Source organism: Neoarius graeffei, chromosome 17, assembly GCF_027579695.1.
Source record: "Neoarius graeffei isolate fNeoGra1 chromosome 17, fNeoGra1.pri, whole genome shotgun sequence".
NCBI classification, from domain to species: domain Eukaryota; kingdom Metazoa; phylum Chordata; class Actinopteri; order Siluriformes; family Ariidae; genus Neoarius; species Neoarius graeffei.
The window spans coordinates 27,329,838-27,348,214 of NC_083585.1; positions in this window are offsets into that span (position 1 = coordinate 27,329,838).

The window sequence follows — 18,377 nt, forward strand, 5'->3', positions numbered from 1 at the left end:
AGCCAACTCAGCACTATGTGTCTCGTCGGCTATCAGCTCATGTAAGACTCGATTTCGTGGAATAACCGTTAAATATTTGTTTAATGTGAACTTGTCTCTTCACTTACGGTAAGCTGGGCTGTCAGACTTGGGGCTTGCAGAGCCACAGAGTGCTGCATAGTTTAGCATTCAACTTTTTACTGCACATGATTTACTCATCCAATTGCCACCAGCTTTACTGACTGATGAGTGTTAGAGAGAAAACACAAGGAATGGAGGTTAATGCTCATAAGTGTCAATTATCTTGTAAAAATTTAGTAAAATTAAGTTAATATTTGGGGGCGGCATGGTGGTGTAGTGGTTAGCACTGTTGCCTCACAGCAAGAAGGTCCTGGGTTCGAGCCCAGTGGCCGACGAGGGCCTTTCTGTGTAGAGTTTGTATGTTGTCCGCGTGGGTTTCCCCCAAAGACATGCAGGTTAGGCTAATTGGTGGCTCTAAATTGACCGTAGGTGTGAATGTGAGCGTGAATGGTTGTCTGTGTCTATGTGTTGGCCCTGCGATGACCTGGCAGCTTGTCCAGGGTGTACCCTGCCTCTCGCCCATAGTCAGCTAGGATAGGCCCCAGCTTGCCTGCAACCCTGTAGGACAGGATAAGCAGCTACAGATAATGGATGGATGGAAGTTAATGTTTGGTAAAATAAATTAATGTTACATAAATTTGGTTTGGAAAGTCTCATTCAGACCCCTTCATGTTTTCACGCTTTACTGTATTATAAATTTTACTTTTACTTTTGTGCACACAATCTTCCATAAAGGCAATGCAAAAACATATTTTTTAGATTTTTTTGAGAAATTTATTAAAAATCAAAAACTGAAATCTCATATTCCCACATACAAATGGAGGAAATGTCCTAGATCTGGTGGCCCCTCTGTAGCTAGAGAGGTTCTAAACATTCCGCACACCATTACACCACCTCCACCAGCCTGGACTGTTGACAAAAGCAGGTTGGATCCATGGAGTCATGCTGTTGGTGCCAAATTCTGACCCTACCATCCGTGAGCCTTGGCAGAAATCAAGAGTCATCAGAACAGGCTACGTTTTTCCAGTCTTCAATTGTCAAGTTTTGGTGAGTTGTTCCCACTGCAACCTCAGCTTTCTGTTCTTGACTGACAGAAGTGGAGACTAATTTGGTCTTGTATTGTCGCCCATCCGCCTCAAGGTTTAATGCATTGTGCATTCTGAGATGCTTTTCCGCTCACTATAGTTGTACAGAGTGGTTATATGAGTTAATGTAACCTTTCTGTCAGCTTGAACCAGTCTGGCCATTCTTCATTGGCCTCTCTCATTGACAAGGCGTTTCCAAACTGCCTCTCACTGGATGTTTATCTTAATAAACTGTTGACACTGCTGTGCATAAAAATCCCAGGAGATGAGCAATTCTAGAAATACTTAAATCATATTAATCTCATCTCATTATCTCTAGCCGCTTTTATCCTTCTACAGAGCCTATCCCAGCTGACTATGGGCGAAAGGCGGGGTACACCCTGGACAAGTCGCCAGGTCATCACAGGGCTGACACATAGACACAGACAACCATTCACACTCACATTCACACCTACGGTCAATTTAGAGTCACCAATTAACCTAACCTGCATGTCTTTGGACTGTGGGGGAAACCGGAGCACCCGGAGGAAACCCACACGGACGCAGGGAGAACATGCAAACTCCGCACAGAAAGGCCCTCGTCGGCCACGGGGCTCAAACCCGGACCTTCTTGCTGTGAGGCGACAGCGCTAACCACTACACCACTGTGCCGCCACTTAAATCATATTAAATATTAATACTTAAATCGTTCTTAAATATTAATACTTAACACCTCATCTCATTATCTCTAGCCGCTTTATCCTGTTCTACAGGGTCGCAGGCAAGCTGGAGCCTATCCCAGCTGACTACGGGCGAAAGGCAGGGTTCACCCTGGACAAGTCGCCAGGTCATCACAGGGCTGACACATAGACACAGACAACCATTCACACTCACATCTACGGTCAATTTAGAGTCGCCAGTTAACCTAACCTGCATGTCTTTGGACTGCGGGGGAAACCAGAGCACCCGGAGGAAACCCACGCGGACACGGGGAGAACATGCAAACTCCACACAGAAAGGCCCTCGCCGGCCACAGGGCTCGAACCCAGGACCTTCTTGCTGTGAGGCGACAGCGCTAACCACTACACCACCGTGCCGCCCTAATACTTAACACCCCCCCAATTCTGATAGTTGATGTTAGTTGATGTGAACATTGCCCTGCATGTATCTGCATGTTTTTTATGCACTGCACAGCTGCCATACAATTGGCTGATTAGATAATTGCATGAATGTGTACAGGTATTCCTAATAAAGTGCTCAGTGAGTGTCACTGTTGTTTAAATAGCATTAGGATCCTTGGTTAAAGGGATCCTCCAGTGGATTTATTCTCAAACTTATTTTAAGTAAAAGTAGTCACAGATTGCAAAAATCAAACTTTCATTTTCAGAGACCAAACAGTGTTCGAGAAAAATTAATTTTCTTTAAAATGTCAGATGGGCTTCCTGCGATAGTGACGTATTCGATGATGTCAGGTAGTGGTCACTTGGAGCAACTCAGCTATTTATATTCTCTGTTTATATCGTAGTTTTGCTAGTCTGGCTAACGCAACTTCAAAGCTCTCCGAGCATTTGGTCTGGCCAAGATATTAAGCCAAACCGTTTCCCAGAGCCCGTGGTTGACCCGCCTCCCTGAAATGCCTCAGTTTGCTACTGGTCAAAGCCAGAAAAGGCTGTGACGAAGCTTAAACCAATCACATCACTCTTTCCTCTGACGTATGTGACGCGACGGAAACTGCTTGAGTAACAGGAAGCAGAAGGAGGAGCCGGTCGGGAGCAAGGCGAAAATGTCCTTCCTTTCAATAAATACCTCCAGGGCTGCTCTTTGCTCCATTTTCAATGAGAACTTCCCGTTGAATGCTTTCAATACAGCATCTACCGCTGTGTTAAAGGCTTGCCGCTGCTCCATGTTCGTGATGTGAATGAAGCGCTTCCGGCATAGATTCTGTAAACAATCTATGGCTTCCGGTCGCAGTTCTACTACGTCACTGCCTTGAACACGCCTCTACCCAGGGCCGTTGGAGATGCTCAAAGTTGATTGGTTCCCGATTTTTCGGGAGCTTGGAAATGCTGTAGATAGCCTGCCTGGCCAGACTAAGCTCGGAACAGGCCCTCGTGTTGCGTCACGCTTAGGCTGGGCGGGCCCAGGCTATAGTTTTGCTAGTTTTACAAGTTTTTTTTTTTTTTTACCAAATTTATCAGTTTTTAAACAAGTATGCCTCATTGTGTAGCATATAAATGCCACAATGATGCTAAAAAGAAAGCACAAGCTGGAACTAGACTGCATTTCCACAGAGAAAATGCAAAGTGTGCTTCCTCAGCTGGAACAGAGAGTCACCAACAGAAACTGGATCAGACATGAGATCTCGCGCTGCAATTTTTAAAATTTATTTATTTATTTATTCATTTATTTATTTTTTACATGATCTAAGAAAGTGCATGGCGTAGTGTGTGTGGCTGTGAGCTCTCAAATCTTGGTTTAAAATGGCTCAACTCGCAGCGCGACATGACACTCTGTGCTCTAAAATCTTTTTTTTTTTACATGATCTACAGCATCCTGAACCTGTGTAGTGCACTTGTATACAGCTTTTGGATAGATGCACTTGTTCTCTCGTTCTTGTCATTTTCCTGTCATTTTTTCCCCCATAGAGAATGAATGGGGCTCATGAATTGAACCGTCCTGCTCGGACACGCTTCATCAGAGACGCACTGAACTTCATGTGATGCCTCAGGCCAACTCCCCCGACACATACATGCAATCGGTTTTGACCTGCACTCATCTTTTCCTTTCTTTACACTCATCCCCCATTCACTTCCAGTTTTTTCACTTACGTAACATTAGTAAGCTTAGATCTATGGTGTCCCACACTGATCTAGAAATGCTCATCCATGCTTTTATTTCTTCCCGCATTGATTACTGCAACTCTCTTTTTCTTGCCCTCAACAAATCTGTCATTTCTCATGTGCAATCTATCCAAAATGCTGCCGCTAGGCTACTCACTAGGTCCAACAGATGTTCTCACATCACCCCTATCCTCCGCTCCCTACATTGGCTTCCAGTCCAGTACCGTTTTCAGTTCAAAATCCTCACCATTATCTAGAGATCATTTCATGGTCAGGCCCCTGCCTATCTTGTTGAGTTATTGCACCCCCTATCCTCTGCTCGCTCTCTTAGATCCAATAATCAAAACTTACTGTCTGTCCCACGTACCCGCCTTAGGACTTGGGGTGATCGTGCTTTTGTAGTGGTTGGCCCCAGGTTGTGGAATGACTTACCTGCTGAACTCAGGTTTGCGCCTTCTTTGGATGCTTTTAAGAGTCAATTAAAAACACACTTTTTTAGACAGGCGTTTGGTTAGGTTGTTTTTATCTGTTATTTGCTTTTCTTATTGTACAAGTGGGCCCATTGTGTTTTTGAATTTGTTTTAATTTATACCTTTTTTATTAGGTTTGTTTTGCTTGTTTATTGTTTATTTATATTATTTTTATTTTTTCCTTTCCTATTGTTTTTGGCTTTGATACATTGTAAAGCACTTTGTGACTGTTTGTCTGTGAAAATGCGCCATATAAATAAATTTTACTTACTTACTTACTTACTTACTTACTTCCATTCATTTTTCCCCCATTCAAATGAATGGAGTTTCAGGAGAAAAACTTAGTGTCATGTCACGCTGCGTGCTTCGCGCTCTAAAGTCTGTTTTAAATCATGTCAAACTCTCTGTTAATCTACCCAGCACCATGTAGATCATGTAAAAAAAAAAGCGCGAAGTGTTATGCTGCGAGTTGAGTCATTTTAAACAGAGATTTTGGAGCACAAAGCCACACACACACACTTTGCCACACACACTATCTGTAGGTTATGTAAAAAAGATTTTGCAGCACAAGGTCTCAGGTCTGATCCAGTTTCTGTTGGTGACCCTCTGTTCCAGCTGAGGACGCACACTTTGCATTTTCTCTGTGGAAATGCGGTCTAGTTCCAGCTTGTGCTTTCTTTTTTAGCATCATTGTAACATTTATATGCTACACAATGAGGCATACTGATTTTAAACACTTCTAAATTCAGTAAAAAAAACTTGTAAAACTAGCAAAACTATGATGCAAACAGAGAATATAAACAGCTGAGTTGCTCCAATCAACCACTACCTGATGTCATCGTATATACCACTACCACAGGAAGCCCATCTGACATTTTAAAGCCCATCTGACATTTACATTCTCAAATACGATGTGGTCTCTGAAAATGAAAGTTTGATTTTTGAAAAATGTGACTACTTTTACTTAATATAAGTTTGAGAATAAATCCGCTGGAGGATCCCTTTAAGGCGCTCCAATCCGAGCTCAGGTGCATCCAGTTTGCTTGACCTTTGCTTTGCTGTCTCTAGAACTTGACTGGAGTCCACCTTTGGCAAATTCAATTCACTAGACATGATTTAGGAAGGGCGGCACGGTGGTGTAGTGGTTAGCGCTGTCGCCTCACAGCAAGAAGGTCCTGGGTTCGAGCCCCGGGGCCGGCGAGGGCCTTTCTGTGTGGAGTTTGCATGTTCTCCCCGTGTCCGCGTGGGTTTCCTCCGGGTGCTCCGGTTTCCCCCACAGTCCAAAGACATGCAGGTTAGGTTAACTGGTGACTCTAAATTGACCGTAGGTGTGAATGTGAGTGTGAATGGTTGTCTGTGTCTATGTGTCAGCCCTGTGATGACCTGGCGACTTGTCCAGGGTGTACCCCGCCTTTCGCCCGTAGTCAGCTGGGATAGGCTCCAGCTTGCCTGCGACCCTGTAGAAGGATAAAGCGGCTAGAGATAATGTGATGTGATGTGATGATTTAGGAAGGCACACACCTGTGTGTGTATGGGCGATTCTATAATTTTTGTTCAAATTCACACTTTTTAACATCTTGAAAAAAATGTGTTATTTCCTGCAAACTTTGTAGTTTTAGGCATACAATAACATCTAAGGAACATTATTCTACTGATGGGACACTTTAATTCCCTACTGAATTTTTATACAAATTTAACATTTTTTGTCTCTCCCCAAATGTGTCACAACCGAAACACAATATCATTTCATATAAAAATGAAGTTTCCTGGGCTGTATTTTGCTTTAATTAACATTCCAAATATACTTCTAGTGATTTTTAAAGACAACTTCCAGGATACTAAAATTAAAAAATATCATTTTAACACAATATTAAGGGTGGTTCTTCAAATTAATAGCATTTTGAAAACAATACTTCTCTGTAAATTCCATACAAACACTGATACAACTTTCAGATCCAAGGATTCATTAGTTTAATAATTTATCTAACTATATGTAATGAACCCATCATTTCAGCTATCAAAAAAATATTTTATTTTCCCTAAATATCCATATTTATCGGTAGTGACATGAAATATTCGGTAGTGACGCCATGTTTCAGTTGTGACAACTATAGAGTCTGTAGACTATTAGACTACTTATATTTTGTGTAAACAAGTTAAAAGTGGTGGTCATACCAAACAACATGTATAGCACAAAGAGCCTTCAACAACACATATAGTAAAAGCACTTCACAAGCTGGAAAATAGCTTAGATGATGGATACCAAATATTTTCTTGATTTCCACTACTCGTCAGAAAAAAGATGACAATATGAACAATTTCAGTAACATCTTTTATTACATTAATCAAAATATAAACATATGCTACGGAGCCCTGGGGACATGAAGAGAAAAAAAAAACAGAGAAAATGTAGTCACAGCTGTTTAAAATAGGCTACCTTTTCCTTTTACCGTTCATCTTTAGAATGATACTGTACTTAACTAAGTCTTAAAGACCAACCATACAAACATACATACATACATACATACATACATACATACATACATACATACAAAAAAGAGAATATGAAAGCTTCAACTGAGGCATTTCCAGAATCAACTTGTGATACAAATTAATCATGCTATCACAAAGAAACCTCTTCTGTTTCTTGATTTTGAAGCGTGTAATTGCATCTTTTTTTCCAGCGGACACACGGCTGTTATCATCTCGACTGAGGAAGGTTTTCACAATCTCCACACTCTCTTTTGAGTATGTTTGTGCTCGAACTGACGGCCAGGATGTTGTTCTGTTTGCCTCAAGTTCATGGGAGAGATGCCTAAATATCTGTGTGTCATAGAGCCAAGTCTGTATTTTCTGACTAATGAAGATGTGAGCGCTCTTCTCAGAACACGTTTGTCATTGTAGCTTGCAGACTTATATTTTTCCTTTATTTGGTGCATCATCGTGTTGTGAAAAAGAAGGGTCTTCCTCACACATGAAGGGATTCTGGTCATCTCTGCGTCTTTCTGAATCTTTGACCGGGGAGAGGTTTTTGAGTGTTGTGATTTCATCCTATTCTGTAATCTTTGGAGACGCTTTCTGTATTTTTCTTTGTTCCTCTGTGATTGTTTAATCTGCTGTTCTAATTCCTTTATTCTTTTACGTTTACTGCTTCTACACACTCTCTTCCTCTTCTTGCTTTGTGTGTGTGTGGATTAACCTGTGGTGAATGATCACCCTCACTGGAGCTAGGAGGAGAGGAAGCCCTCAGAAATGCCTGCATCTCATCCTGTCTCTTTACCATTTCCCTGTGTTTCTTCTGCCTTTCTCGCCATTGTTTTCTGATGACTCTTTGCTTCCTGGCAGATAATTCATTTATTCGCTGTAATTTCCCTTCTTTCCTTCGTTTCTCATTTCTTTCTCTTTCCTTTCTTAGGTATTCTTGGTATCTTTCTGGGTCCTCCCTCAGTCTTTGTCTGTAGTTCCTTAGTCTCTCCGCAGTAGTTAAGGCTTTCTGTTTAGGCATTATTTTTCCGCTCTCTGTCTGTGGCTATCTGTATGATTTAAGCAAATATATTTGCACTATTAGCATGCAAGGAAGTCCTTTTGACTGAAATATAAGTATCATAAATACAATACTATAAATGGACTATTGTTTTGTATTTATTTCATGAAATGATGAAATCCAGACCATTTTGTCACTACCGAAACAACTATGTCACACCCAAAACCTCAACATATGTTTCGGTTGTGACTGTTTCGGTTGTGACAATTTAAGCTAATGTTGACCCTACTGCTAACATGCTAGTCAGTACAAAGTTAACTAGCATGGATCTCAACTTTGAAACATCAGTGAAAAGTAGATTACCAGCAAAAACAATTAAAAAAAAATCAAGATTATTTGCTAAAAAGCTGTGTTTGGTAGTGACATTTTGAAATGTCACCTGCTGATTTTCAACCTTACAACCCAATTTACTTCAAAATATTTTGACTGATTAACTTAGCATGCCACCATGAGGGAGAGAAAGGGTAGACTAACTTCCTGATCCAAAATGTAGGGGTGTGGTTTAAGGCTGTGTCATAATATGGGCCAAAGTGTAGAATGTTTCGGTAGTGACATAAAAATGTGGGACAGGATTTTTTACATGGTTTTTTGTGATTATTACCATAAAATGCCAATAGAAATATGGTTATGGCATAATTAACCAAAAGTCTTCATAAAGACATTCCTAAAAATGTGTTAGAAAAAATTCTAAAAAATATTTCATATTTTTTTTTTCCATTGTGAAATTAAGTCTTTGGAATTTGGGACAGCTACCTCGCAATTGAAAGTACCATAAAAATGATAGTATTTTCTATATTAAACTAGCAGCTACATCAAATATTACTTAGTGTCCTGGTTGATATTTCCTTACACTTTGATATCATTAAAAGAAATTACATAAAAGGTTTTTAAATTTTTTTTTTGGTCCAGGACAGCATTTTGAACAACTTTTGTAGAATCGCCAGTATATGGTCCCACAATTCACAGTGCATGCCAGACCAAAAACCAAGCTATGAAATCCCAAGAACTCCAGAATCAAATTGTGTAAAGACATGGATTTGGAGAAGGGTATAAACCATTCTTAAACTTTGAATGAGGACAGGGAGACTGGTCAAAATTGAGGGAAGAATGCAGCTAAGTGCAAAGAATTTATTGAAGAAAACTTGCCTCAGAGTGCACACAAAACATTACTGGAGTGGCTTCAGGGCAAGTCTCTGAATGTCTTTGAGTAGCATAGTGCAGTGTTTCTCAACCACAATGGGCCACAAAACACCATCTAGTGGGGCACAATTTTTTTTTCAAGTTGAAGTTAATTTTTTACTCTTAGTAGGTGTAGCAATGAGAGCAGGTGGGTGGAGCACCCACCTTGAACTGCCACCTTATTGTGGTGGAGGGGTTTGTGTGCTTGAATGATCCTAGGAGCTATGTTGTCGGGGGCATTATGCCCCTGTCAGGGTTTCCCAAGGCAGACAGGTCCTAGGTGACAGGCCAGACTAAGAGCAGTTCACCAAAACCCCTATGGAGAAAAATCCGAGGACCGTGACGTCGCCCGGGATGACGCAGCCGGGGCCCCACCCTGGAGCCAGGCCCGGGGTTGGGGCTCGTATGCGAGCGCTTGGTGGCCGGGCCTTTGCCCATGGGGCCCGGCCGGGCTCAGCCCGAAGAGGTGACGTGGGCCCGACCTCCTGTGGGTTCACCACCCACAGAGGTAGCAGTAGGGGACTGGTGCAATGTGGATTGGGTGGCAGTCGAAGGCAGGGGCCTCGACGACCTGATCCCCGGACACAGCGGCTGGCTGTTGGGACATGGAATGTCACTTCGCTGGGGGGGAAAGAGCCTGAGCTTGTGCGGGAGGTTGAGAGGTACCGGCTAGAGATAGTCGGGCTCACCTCCACGCACAGCTTGGGCTCTGGAACCCAGCTCCTCGAGAGGGGCTGGACTCTCCACTTCTCTGGAGTCGCCCGTGGTGAGCAGCGGCGGGCTGGTGTGGGCTTGCTTATAGCTCCCCAGCTCAGCCGCCATGTGTTGGAGTTTACCCCAGTGAACGAGAGGGTCGCCTCGCTGCGCCTTCGGATTGGGGAGAGGGCTCTTGCTGTTGTTTGTGCCTATGGCCCAAATAGCAGTATAGAGTATCCGGCCTTCTTGGAGTCCCTGGGAGAGGTACTGAGGAGTGCTCAGACTGGGGACTCCATTGTGTTACTGGGGGACTTCAATGCTCACGTGGGAGATGACAGTGACACCTGGAGGGGCGTGGTTGGGAGGAACGGCCTCCCCGATCTGAACCCGAGTGGTGTTTTGTTATTGGACTTCTGTGCTAGTCACGGTTTGTCCATAACGAACACCATGTTCGAGCATAGGGGTGTCCATAAGTGCACGTGGCACCAGGACACCTTAGGTCGGAGGTCAATGATAGACTTTGTAGTCGTTTCATCTGATCTCCGGCCCTATGTCTTGGACACTCGGGTGAAGAGAGGGGCTGAGCTGTCAACTGATCACCACCTGGTGGTGAGTTGGATCCGCTGGCGGAGGAGGAAGCTGGACAGACCTGGCAGGCCCAAACGTATGGTGAGGGTCTGCTGGGAACGTCTGGCCGAGCACTCTGTCGGGGAGGTCTTTAACTCCCACCTCCGGGAGAGCTTTTCCCAGCTTCCGAGGGAGGCGGGGGACATTGAGTCTGAGTGGACCATGTTCTCTACCTCCATTGTGGACGCAGCTGTTCGGAGCTGTGGCCGCAAGGTCTCCGGTGCCTGTCGTGGCGGCAATCCCCGAACCCGGTGGTGGACACCGGAAGTAAGGGATGCCGTCAAGCTGAAGAAGGAGTCCTATCGGGCCATGTTAACCTCCAGGACTCCCGAGGCAGCTGACGGGTATCGGCAGGCCAGGTGTGCTGCAGCTCGGGCAGTTGCGGAGGCAAAAACTCGGAACTGGGAGGAGTTCGGGGAGGCCATGGAGAAGGACTATCGGTCGGCCTCGAAGAAATTCTGGCAAACCGTCCGGCGCCTCAGGAGGGGGAAGCAGTACTCTGCCAACACTGTTTACAGTGCGGGTGGGGAGCTGTTGACCTCGACTGGGGACATTGTCGGGCGGTGGAAGGAATACTTTGAGGATCTCCTCAATCCCACCGTCATGTCTTCCACTGAGGAGACTGAGGCTGATGACTCAGAGGTGGACTCGTCCATTACCCAAGCCGAAGTCACTGAGGTGGTTTGCAAGCTCCTCGGTGGCAAGGCACCGGGGGTGGATGAGATCCGCCCTGAGTATCTCAAGTCTCTGGATGTTGTGGGGCTGTCTTGGTTGACACGCCTCTGCAACATCGCATGGCGGTCAGGGACAGTGCCTCTGGAGTGGCAGACTGGGGTGGTGGTCCCTCTTTTTAAGAAAGGGGACCGGAGAGTGTGCCCCAATTATAGGGGAATCACACTTCTCAGCCTCCCAGGGAAGGTTTACTCCAGGGTACTGGAGAGGAGAATTCGACCAATAGTCGAACCTCGGATCCAGGAGGAACAATGCGGTTTTCGTCCTGGTCGCGGAACACTGGACCAGCTCTATACCCTTCATAGGGTGCTCGAGGGTTCATGGGAGTTTGCCCAACCAGTCCACATGTGCTTTGTGGATCTGGAGAAGGCATTCGACCGTGTCCCCCGTAGTATTCTGTGGGGGGTGCTTCGGGAGTATGGGGTTCGGGGCTCTTTGCTAAGGGCTGTCCGGTCCCTGTACGAACGGAGCAGGAGTCTGGTTCGCATTGCCGGCAGTAAGTCAGACCTGTTCCCAGTGCATGTTGGACTCCGGCAGGGCTGCCCTTTGTCACCGGTTCTGTTCATAATTTTTATGGACAGAATTTCTAGGCGCAGCCAGGGGCCAGAAGGAATCCTGTTTGGGAACCACAGGATTTCATCTCTGCTTTTTGCGGATGATGTTGTCCTGTTGGCTTCTTCAAACCAGGACCTTCAGCATGCACTGGGGCGGTTTGCAGTCGAGTGTGAAGCGGCTGGGATGAGAATCAGCACCTCCAAGTCCGAGGCCATGGTTCTCGACCGGAAAAGGGTGGCTTGCCCACTCCAGGTTGGTGGAGAAGTTCTGCCTCAAGTGGAGGAGTTTAAGTATCTCGGGATCTTGTTCACGAGTGAGGGAAGGATGGAGCGTGAGATCGACAGGCGGATCGGTGCAGCCTCCGCAGTGATGCGGTCGCTTTACTGGTCCGTTGTGGTGAAGAAGGAGCTGAGCCAAAAGGCGAAGCTCTCAATTTATCGGTCGATCTACGTTCCGACTCTCACCTATGGTCATGAGCTTTGGGTAATGACCGAAAGGACAAGATCGCGGATACAAGCGGCCGAAATGAGTTTCCTTCGCAGGGTGGCTGGGCGCTCCCTTAGAGATAGGGTGAGAAGCACAGTCACTCGGGAGGAGCTCGGAGTAGAGCCGCTGCTGCTCCACATCGAGAGGAATCAGCTGAGGTGGCTCGGGCATCTTTTTCGGATGCCTCCTGGACGCCTCCCTGGGGAGGTGTTCCAGGCATGTCCCCCCGGGAGGAGGCCCCGGGGAAGACCCAGGACATGCTGGAGGGACTATGTCTCTCGGCTGGCCTGGGAACGCCTCGGTGTTCTTCCCGAGGAGCTGGCCGAGGTGTCTGGGGAAAGGGAAGTTTGGGCTTCCCTGCTTAGACTGCTGCCTCCGCAACCCGGTCCCGGATAAAGCGGAAGAAGACGAGACGAGACGAAACGAAACTTGCCTCAGAGTGCACACAAAACAATACTGGAGTGGCTTCAGGGCAAGTCTCTGAATGTCTTTGAGTAGCATAGTGCAGTGTTTCTCAACCACAATGGGCCACAAAACACCATCTAGTGGGGCACAATTTTTTTTTCAAGTTGAAGTTAATTTTTTACTCTTAGTAGGTGTAGCAATGAGAGCAGGTGGGTGGAGCACAGAAGTACGGCAGGCCAGAATGGAGTGCCAAAAACTCTTTTATTTTGCACTTTTCAGTCGCAATATACTCTCCCAGCCATGCACGCACACACACACAAGTCGTCTGGTTGGGGAGAGAGATCTCTCTTCCTCTGCTCTCTCTCTCCTTTTAGAGGGCGTGGTCACTGGGGAAGACACACAAACACAGGTTAATTCACATCAGGTGCAGTGATTCTACCACTTACCTTCCCTGACTCCACCCTCTGTTCACAGACTGACGCTTGACCACGCCCCTGCTGCCACATACCCCCACCACCCGACTCAGGCCGGGGAGCCATCCGGCCTGTAGCTAAACCCCCCCCCCCCCCCCCCCCCCCCCCGACAGGAGAGGAAGTCTGCCACGACCATCTGTGCCCCCCGGCCTGTGGATCACCTCGAACGTAAACGGCTGGAGTGCCAGATACCAACAGGTGATCCGCTCGTTGGCATCCTTCATGCGGTGGAGCCACTGCAGGGGCGCATGGTCCGAACAGAGGGTGAAACGGTGTCCCAGTAGGTAGTAGCGGAGGGTGAGGAAAGCCCACTTGATGGCAAGGCACTCCTTTTCTATAGTGCTGTAGTGGCCCTCACGCACCGACAGCTTTCTATTGATGTACAGCACTGGGCGGTCCTCTCCCTCCACCTCCTGGGACAGAACAGCCCCCAGCCCCCTGTCCGATGCGTCCATCTGCAAAACAAAGGGGAGAGTGAAGTCAGGGTAGTGTAACAGTGGCCCCCCACACAGTGCAGCCTTTACCTCAGAGAAGGCCCACTGGCATTGCTCCGTCCACTGGACCGGATCTGGTGCCCCCTTTTTAGTGAGATCAGTCAGCAGGCTGGTGACGTCCGAATAATTAGGTATAAACCTACGATAGTAGCCAGCCAGCCCCAGGAACTGTCTCACCCCCTTTTTGGTCTTGGGCCTCGGGCAGGCCGCAATCGCTGCTGTCTTATTAATTTGGGGACACACCTGCCCGTTGCCCAAGTGGAAGCCCAGATACCGTACTTCCACCCGCCCAATTGCACAGTTCTTCAGGTTGGCTGTGAGACCTGCTCGCCTCAGCGACCTAAGAATGGCCCTCAGGTGTTGTAAATGCCATGACCAGTCATTACTGTAGATTATAATGTCGTCTAGGTATGCGGCCGCATAGGTGGCATGGGGGCGGAGGACCCTATCCATAAGCCGCTGGAACATAGTGGGTGCCCCAAACAGCCCAAAAGGAAGTGTGACAAACTGGTGTAAGCCAAACGGTGTGAAAAAGGCTGTTTTCTCTCGGGATAATGGAGTCAAGGGAATCTGCCAATATCCCTTTGTTAAATCCAGTGTCGAATAAAAACGAGCCATGCCTAGTCGATCAAGCAACTCGTCAATACGAGGCATTGGGTATGCATCGAATTTAGACACCGCGTTGACTTTTCTGTAGTCCACACAAAACCGGACCGACCCGTCGGCCTTGGGAACCAAGACCACTGGGCTGCTACAGTCACTGTGCGACTCCCTGACGATGCCCATGTTGAGCATGGCCTCAAGTTCTTCCCGAACCACCTTTTTCTTGTGTTCGGGCAGCCTGTAAGGGCGGCTGTGCACTACCACCCCCGGGGGCGTCTCAATGTGGTGTTCTATGAGGCAGGTGCGGCCGGGCAGGGGAGAGAATACGTCCAAAAATTTGGCTTGCAACTGGGCAACCTCCTTGGGTTGGGTTGAGGAGAGGTGGTCTCCACAGGGGACCGGAGTGGTAAGTGATGCCAATGTTCCCCTTTGAACCTCCGGCCCCAGCTCCGCCTTCTCTGGAACCAATGACACCTCCTCGTTCCAAAGTTTTAAAAGATTGAGGTGGTAAATCTGTACCACCCTGCCCCTGTCCATTCACCTCACCTCATAGTCGACGTCCCTGACTTGCCGTGTGACCTCAAAGGGTCCTTGCCACTTGGCGATCAATTTGGAGCTCGACGTGGGCAATGGTATGAGCACTTTATCTCCCGGTGCAAACTCCCTAAGGCACGTGTCCCTGTCGTACAGGCGGATTTGCCATTCTTGAGTCTGCCGCAAATTCTCCTGGGTTAGGTGTGTGAGTGTGTGGAGTTTTGCGCGCAGGTCAATAATGTATTGAAATTAATTTTTGCTTGTTGAAGGTCCCTCCTCCCAGTTTTCCCGCAGCACATCTAGGATGCCGTGCAGCTTTCGCCCACATAATAATTCGAACGGGGAGAACCCCGTGGAGGCTTGTGGGACCTCTCGCACTGCGAAAAGCAGGGGCTTGAGCCATTTATCCCAGTTACGTGCGTCCTCCCTTACAAATTTTTAAATTATGGTCTTGAGGGTGCAATTGAACCATTCGACTAAGCCGTCCATTGATAAACGCTGGTGCGGATAGGCTTAATTCCCAGTAACCCATACAGTTCGCGCAGTGTGCGTGATATAAACGAAGTGCCTTGATCAGTCAGAATCTCTTTGGGGATTCCAACTCGGGAGATGACATGGAAGAGTGCTTCCACAATACTACGTGCTGAGATATTGCACAGCAGCACTGCTTCCGGGTATCGCGTTGCATAGTCCACCAGAACTAAAATAAAGCGATATTCTCGTGTTGACCGATCTAATGGCCCGACGAGATCCATCCCAATTCTTTCAAACGGGGTCTTGATTAATGGCAGAGGGCGCAAAGGAGCTTTTGGAATGAATTTACTAACTGGCATTCGCGGCATGCCGTATACCACCTACGGACATCGCCTCGAATCCCTGGCCAATAGAACCGGGCCATTATCCGGGCTAGTGTCTTATCCTGCCCTAAGTGTCCAGCCATGGGATTAAAGTGAGCCGCCTGGAATACCAATTCCCAGCGGCTCTTTGGAATCAAAAGTTGTGTTATCGGCTCCTTAGTCTGATTGTCCTGCGTCACTCGGTATAATCTATCTCTCATAATGGAGAAATAGGGGAAGGATGGTGTGGCATTTGGCTGGAGCATTTGACCATCGATTACTCTCACTTGGTCAAATGCATGCCGCAAAGTCTTGTCTCACGACTGCTCTAATGGGAAATCCGCAAGGGATTCCCCGAGAGAGGGAGGAGGAGCCTGCTGCTCCTCACTCTGACGCGGTGATGACATAGACGGCTCTGTGACAGCTGCTCCCGCCAATGCCACGCCGGGACCTTCCCCCGCTAAACTATGGCAGGACCCACTCTTCACTAAATGAGTCAATAATTCCCGAAATCATGGCCAATCAGTCCCAAAATTATCGAGTGGGTAAGGCGAGGATTAACCGCCGCCTTTACACTAAATTTCTCCCCTCAAAATAGAATGTGGACTAACACTAAAGGGTAGTTGTGAACATCCCCGTGCACACACAACACCTTCACCAACTGTGCTCTCCCCAATGCCTCGTCTTGCACCAGGCTTTGGTGGATTGAGGTCTGATTACAGCCAGAGTCCACCAAAGCCTGATATGTATCCCCTTGGATACTCACCGATATGCGATATGCTCCGGCCCGATCGAGGGCGGTCCCTGGCAACGTCAGGGATCCAGACCACCGCGCCCACCTCCATTACCGATCACTGATGCTGGAGGTGCCCCAGCTCCCCACAGCGCCAGCAAACCGGCCCGAGCTCTCTCTCTGCACTGGTGCTCTGGGGCTCACTCACCGGGGGGAGACAGACACGGAAGTGGGAAATGGGAGGGCACTGCGGGTGCGGCGGGCCGACTGGGGTGGAGCCGGCCCCCGCCTCCGTGGTGGAGGAACAGGGCGAGGATGAGACATAGAAGGGGAGGGGGAAAGAGAGAGAGAGAGGAGAGGGGAGAAGAGATATGCTGTCCTGCTGTCAGAACAGCCGCCAAATGGTCTTCCGCCAGCTCGATGGCCTGATCCAGTGACGCCGGGCAATGGCACTGGACCCACTCCACGGTCCCCTCGGGCAGTTGGGCGATGAATTGTTCTAATACCACCAGATCTACGATTCCCTCGGCGTCGCAGTTGTCAGCCCTCAGCCACCACCGGCAGGCGTCCCGGAGTTGCTGGCCAAATGCGACCAGTCAGCCGACCTCCTCTAGGCGCAGAGCGCGGAAGCGCTGGTGGTGTTGTTCAGGGGTGCACTCCACACGCTGGAGGACGGCCCGGCGCAGGTCTGTGTAGACCAGCCGGCTGTCGGCGGGGAGCTGTAGCGCGGCCAGCTGCACCTCGCCCGTTAACAAGGGGAGGAGGTGCGCCGCGCGCTGTTCCACCGGCCAGCCCCAGGCCTCTGCTGCTTGCTCAAAGAGCGCGAGGAAGGCCTCGGGGTCATCGTGTGGGCCCATCTTTGTTAGGGTGAGGTGGGAAGGGCCCGCGACGGTGGAGGTGGTGGACCCCGCTGACGCGAGGAGGTGCTGGAAACGCCTGACGCTCTTCTTGTTGCGCCAGCACCAGGGCCTCAAACTGTTGCTGTTGCTCCTTCTGGAGGGCTACTAGCATCTGGTGCTGGCTCTGTTGGGCCGTGGCGAGGGCGTGGATCAGGTCCTTGAAGGGGGAGGACTCCATGGGGCTGTTCTCCTCTGTGCTCCCGTCCCGGCTTTCGGCACCACTGTAGCAATGAGAGCAGGTGGGTGGAGCACAGAAGTACGGCAGGCCAGAACTGAGTTCCAAAAACTCTTATTTTTTGCACTTTTCAGTCGCAGTATACTCTCCCAGCCATGCACGCGCACACACACACACACACACACACAAGTCGTCTGGTTGGGGAGAGAGATCTCTCATCCTCTGCTCTCTCTCTCCTTTTATAGGACGTGGTCACTGGGGAAGACACACAAACACAGGTTAACTAACATCAGGTGTAGTGATTCTGCCACTTACCTTCCCTGACTCCGCCGTCCGTTCACAGACCGACGCTTGACCACGCCCCTGCTGCCACAGTAGGGTACAGTTGCTGGGTTGCATCCAATGTTACGTCCGCCTCATTAAGCTACGGTCACACTACAACTCGCAATGCTTTGCAATGGGTTATTTGATAAAAATGAGGCATTTTGGTGGCCATATACATGTGAGCTAAAAGTTGTGGTCACACAGTAGGTGAACACTTGACTGTCACACCTTTGCGTGCTTGAGTCTGGTGCAGCTTGAGTGGTCATGCACACTTACGGAGTGCATTGTGCGCGCGCTTGGGACCCAGTCATTATGGGAAACACCTGATACTGATTTGAGTGCAATCAGCATGCACAGATATGGAAGCTGTTTCATGGAGGCTTTGTGACACATTATCACTGTCATGTTTGTTTCTAGCCATGTTTATAATGCTGCTTTCTGTTTTGCTTTTGTAAATATCATGCTTGCTAATAAATACTCTTCCTGCACTTAGCTCCGTCTACCGCTGTCTATCTTGTAGTGTCCTGATCCCCAGATCTTTAACCCAGCCACATATAAAAAGTTATTCTCCTCCATACTCTTCCAGGTTTTCATCTGTGTGTCCATGCAGAACGATGTCTGCAGCACCTGGTAGTTTGAGATGTCGGG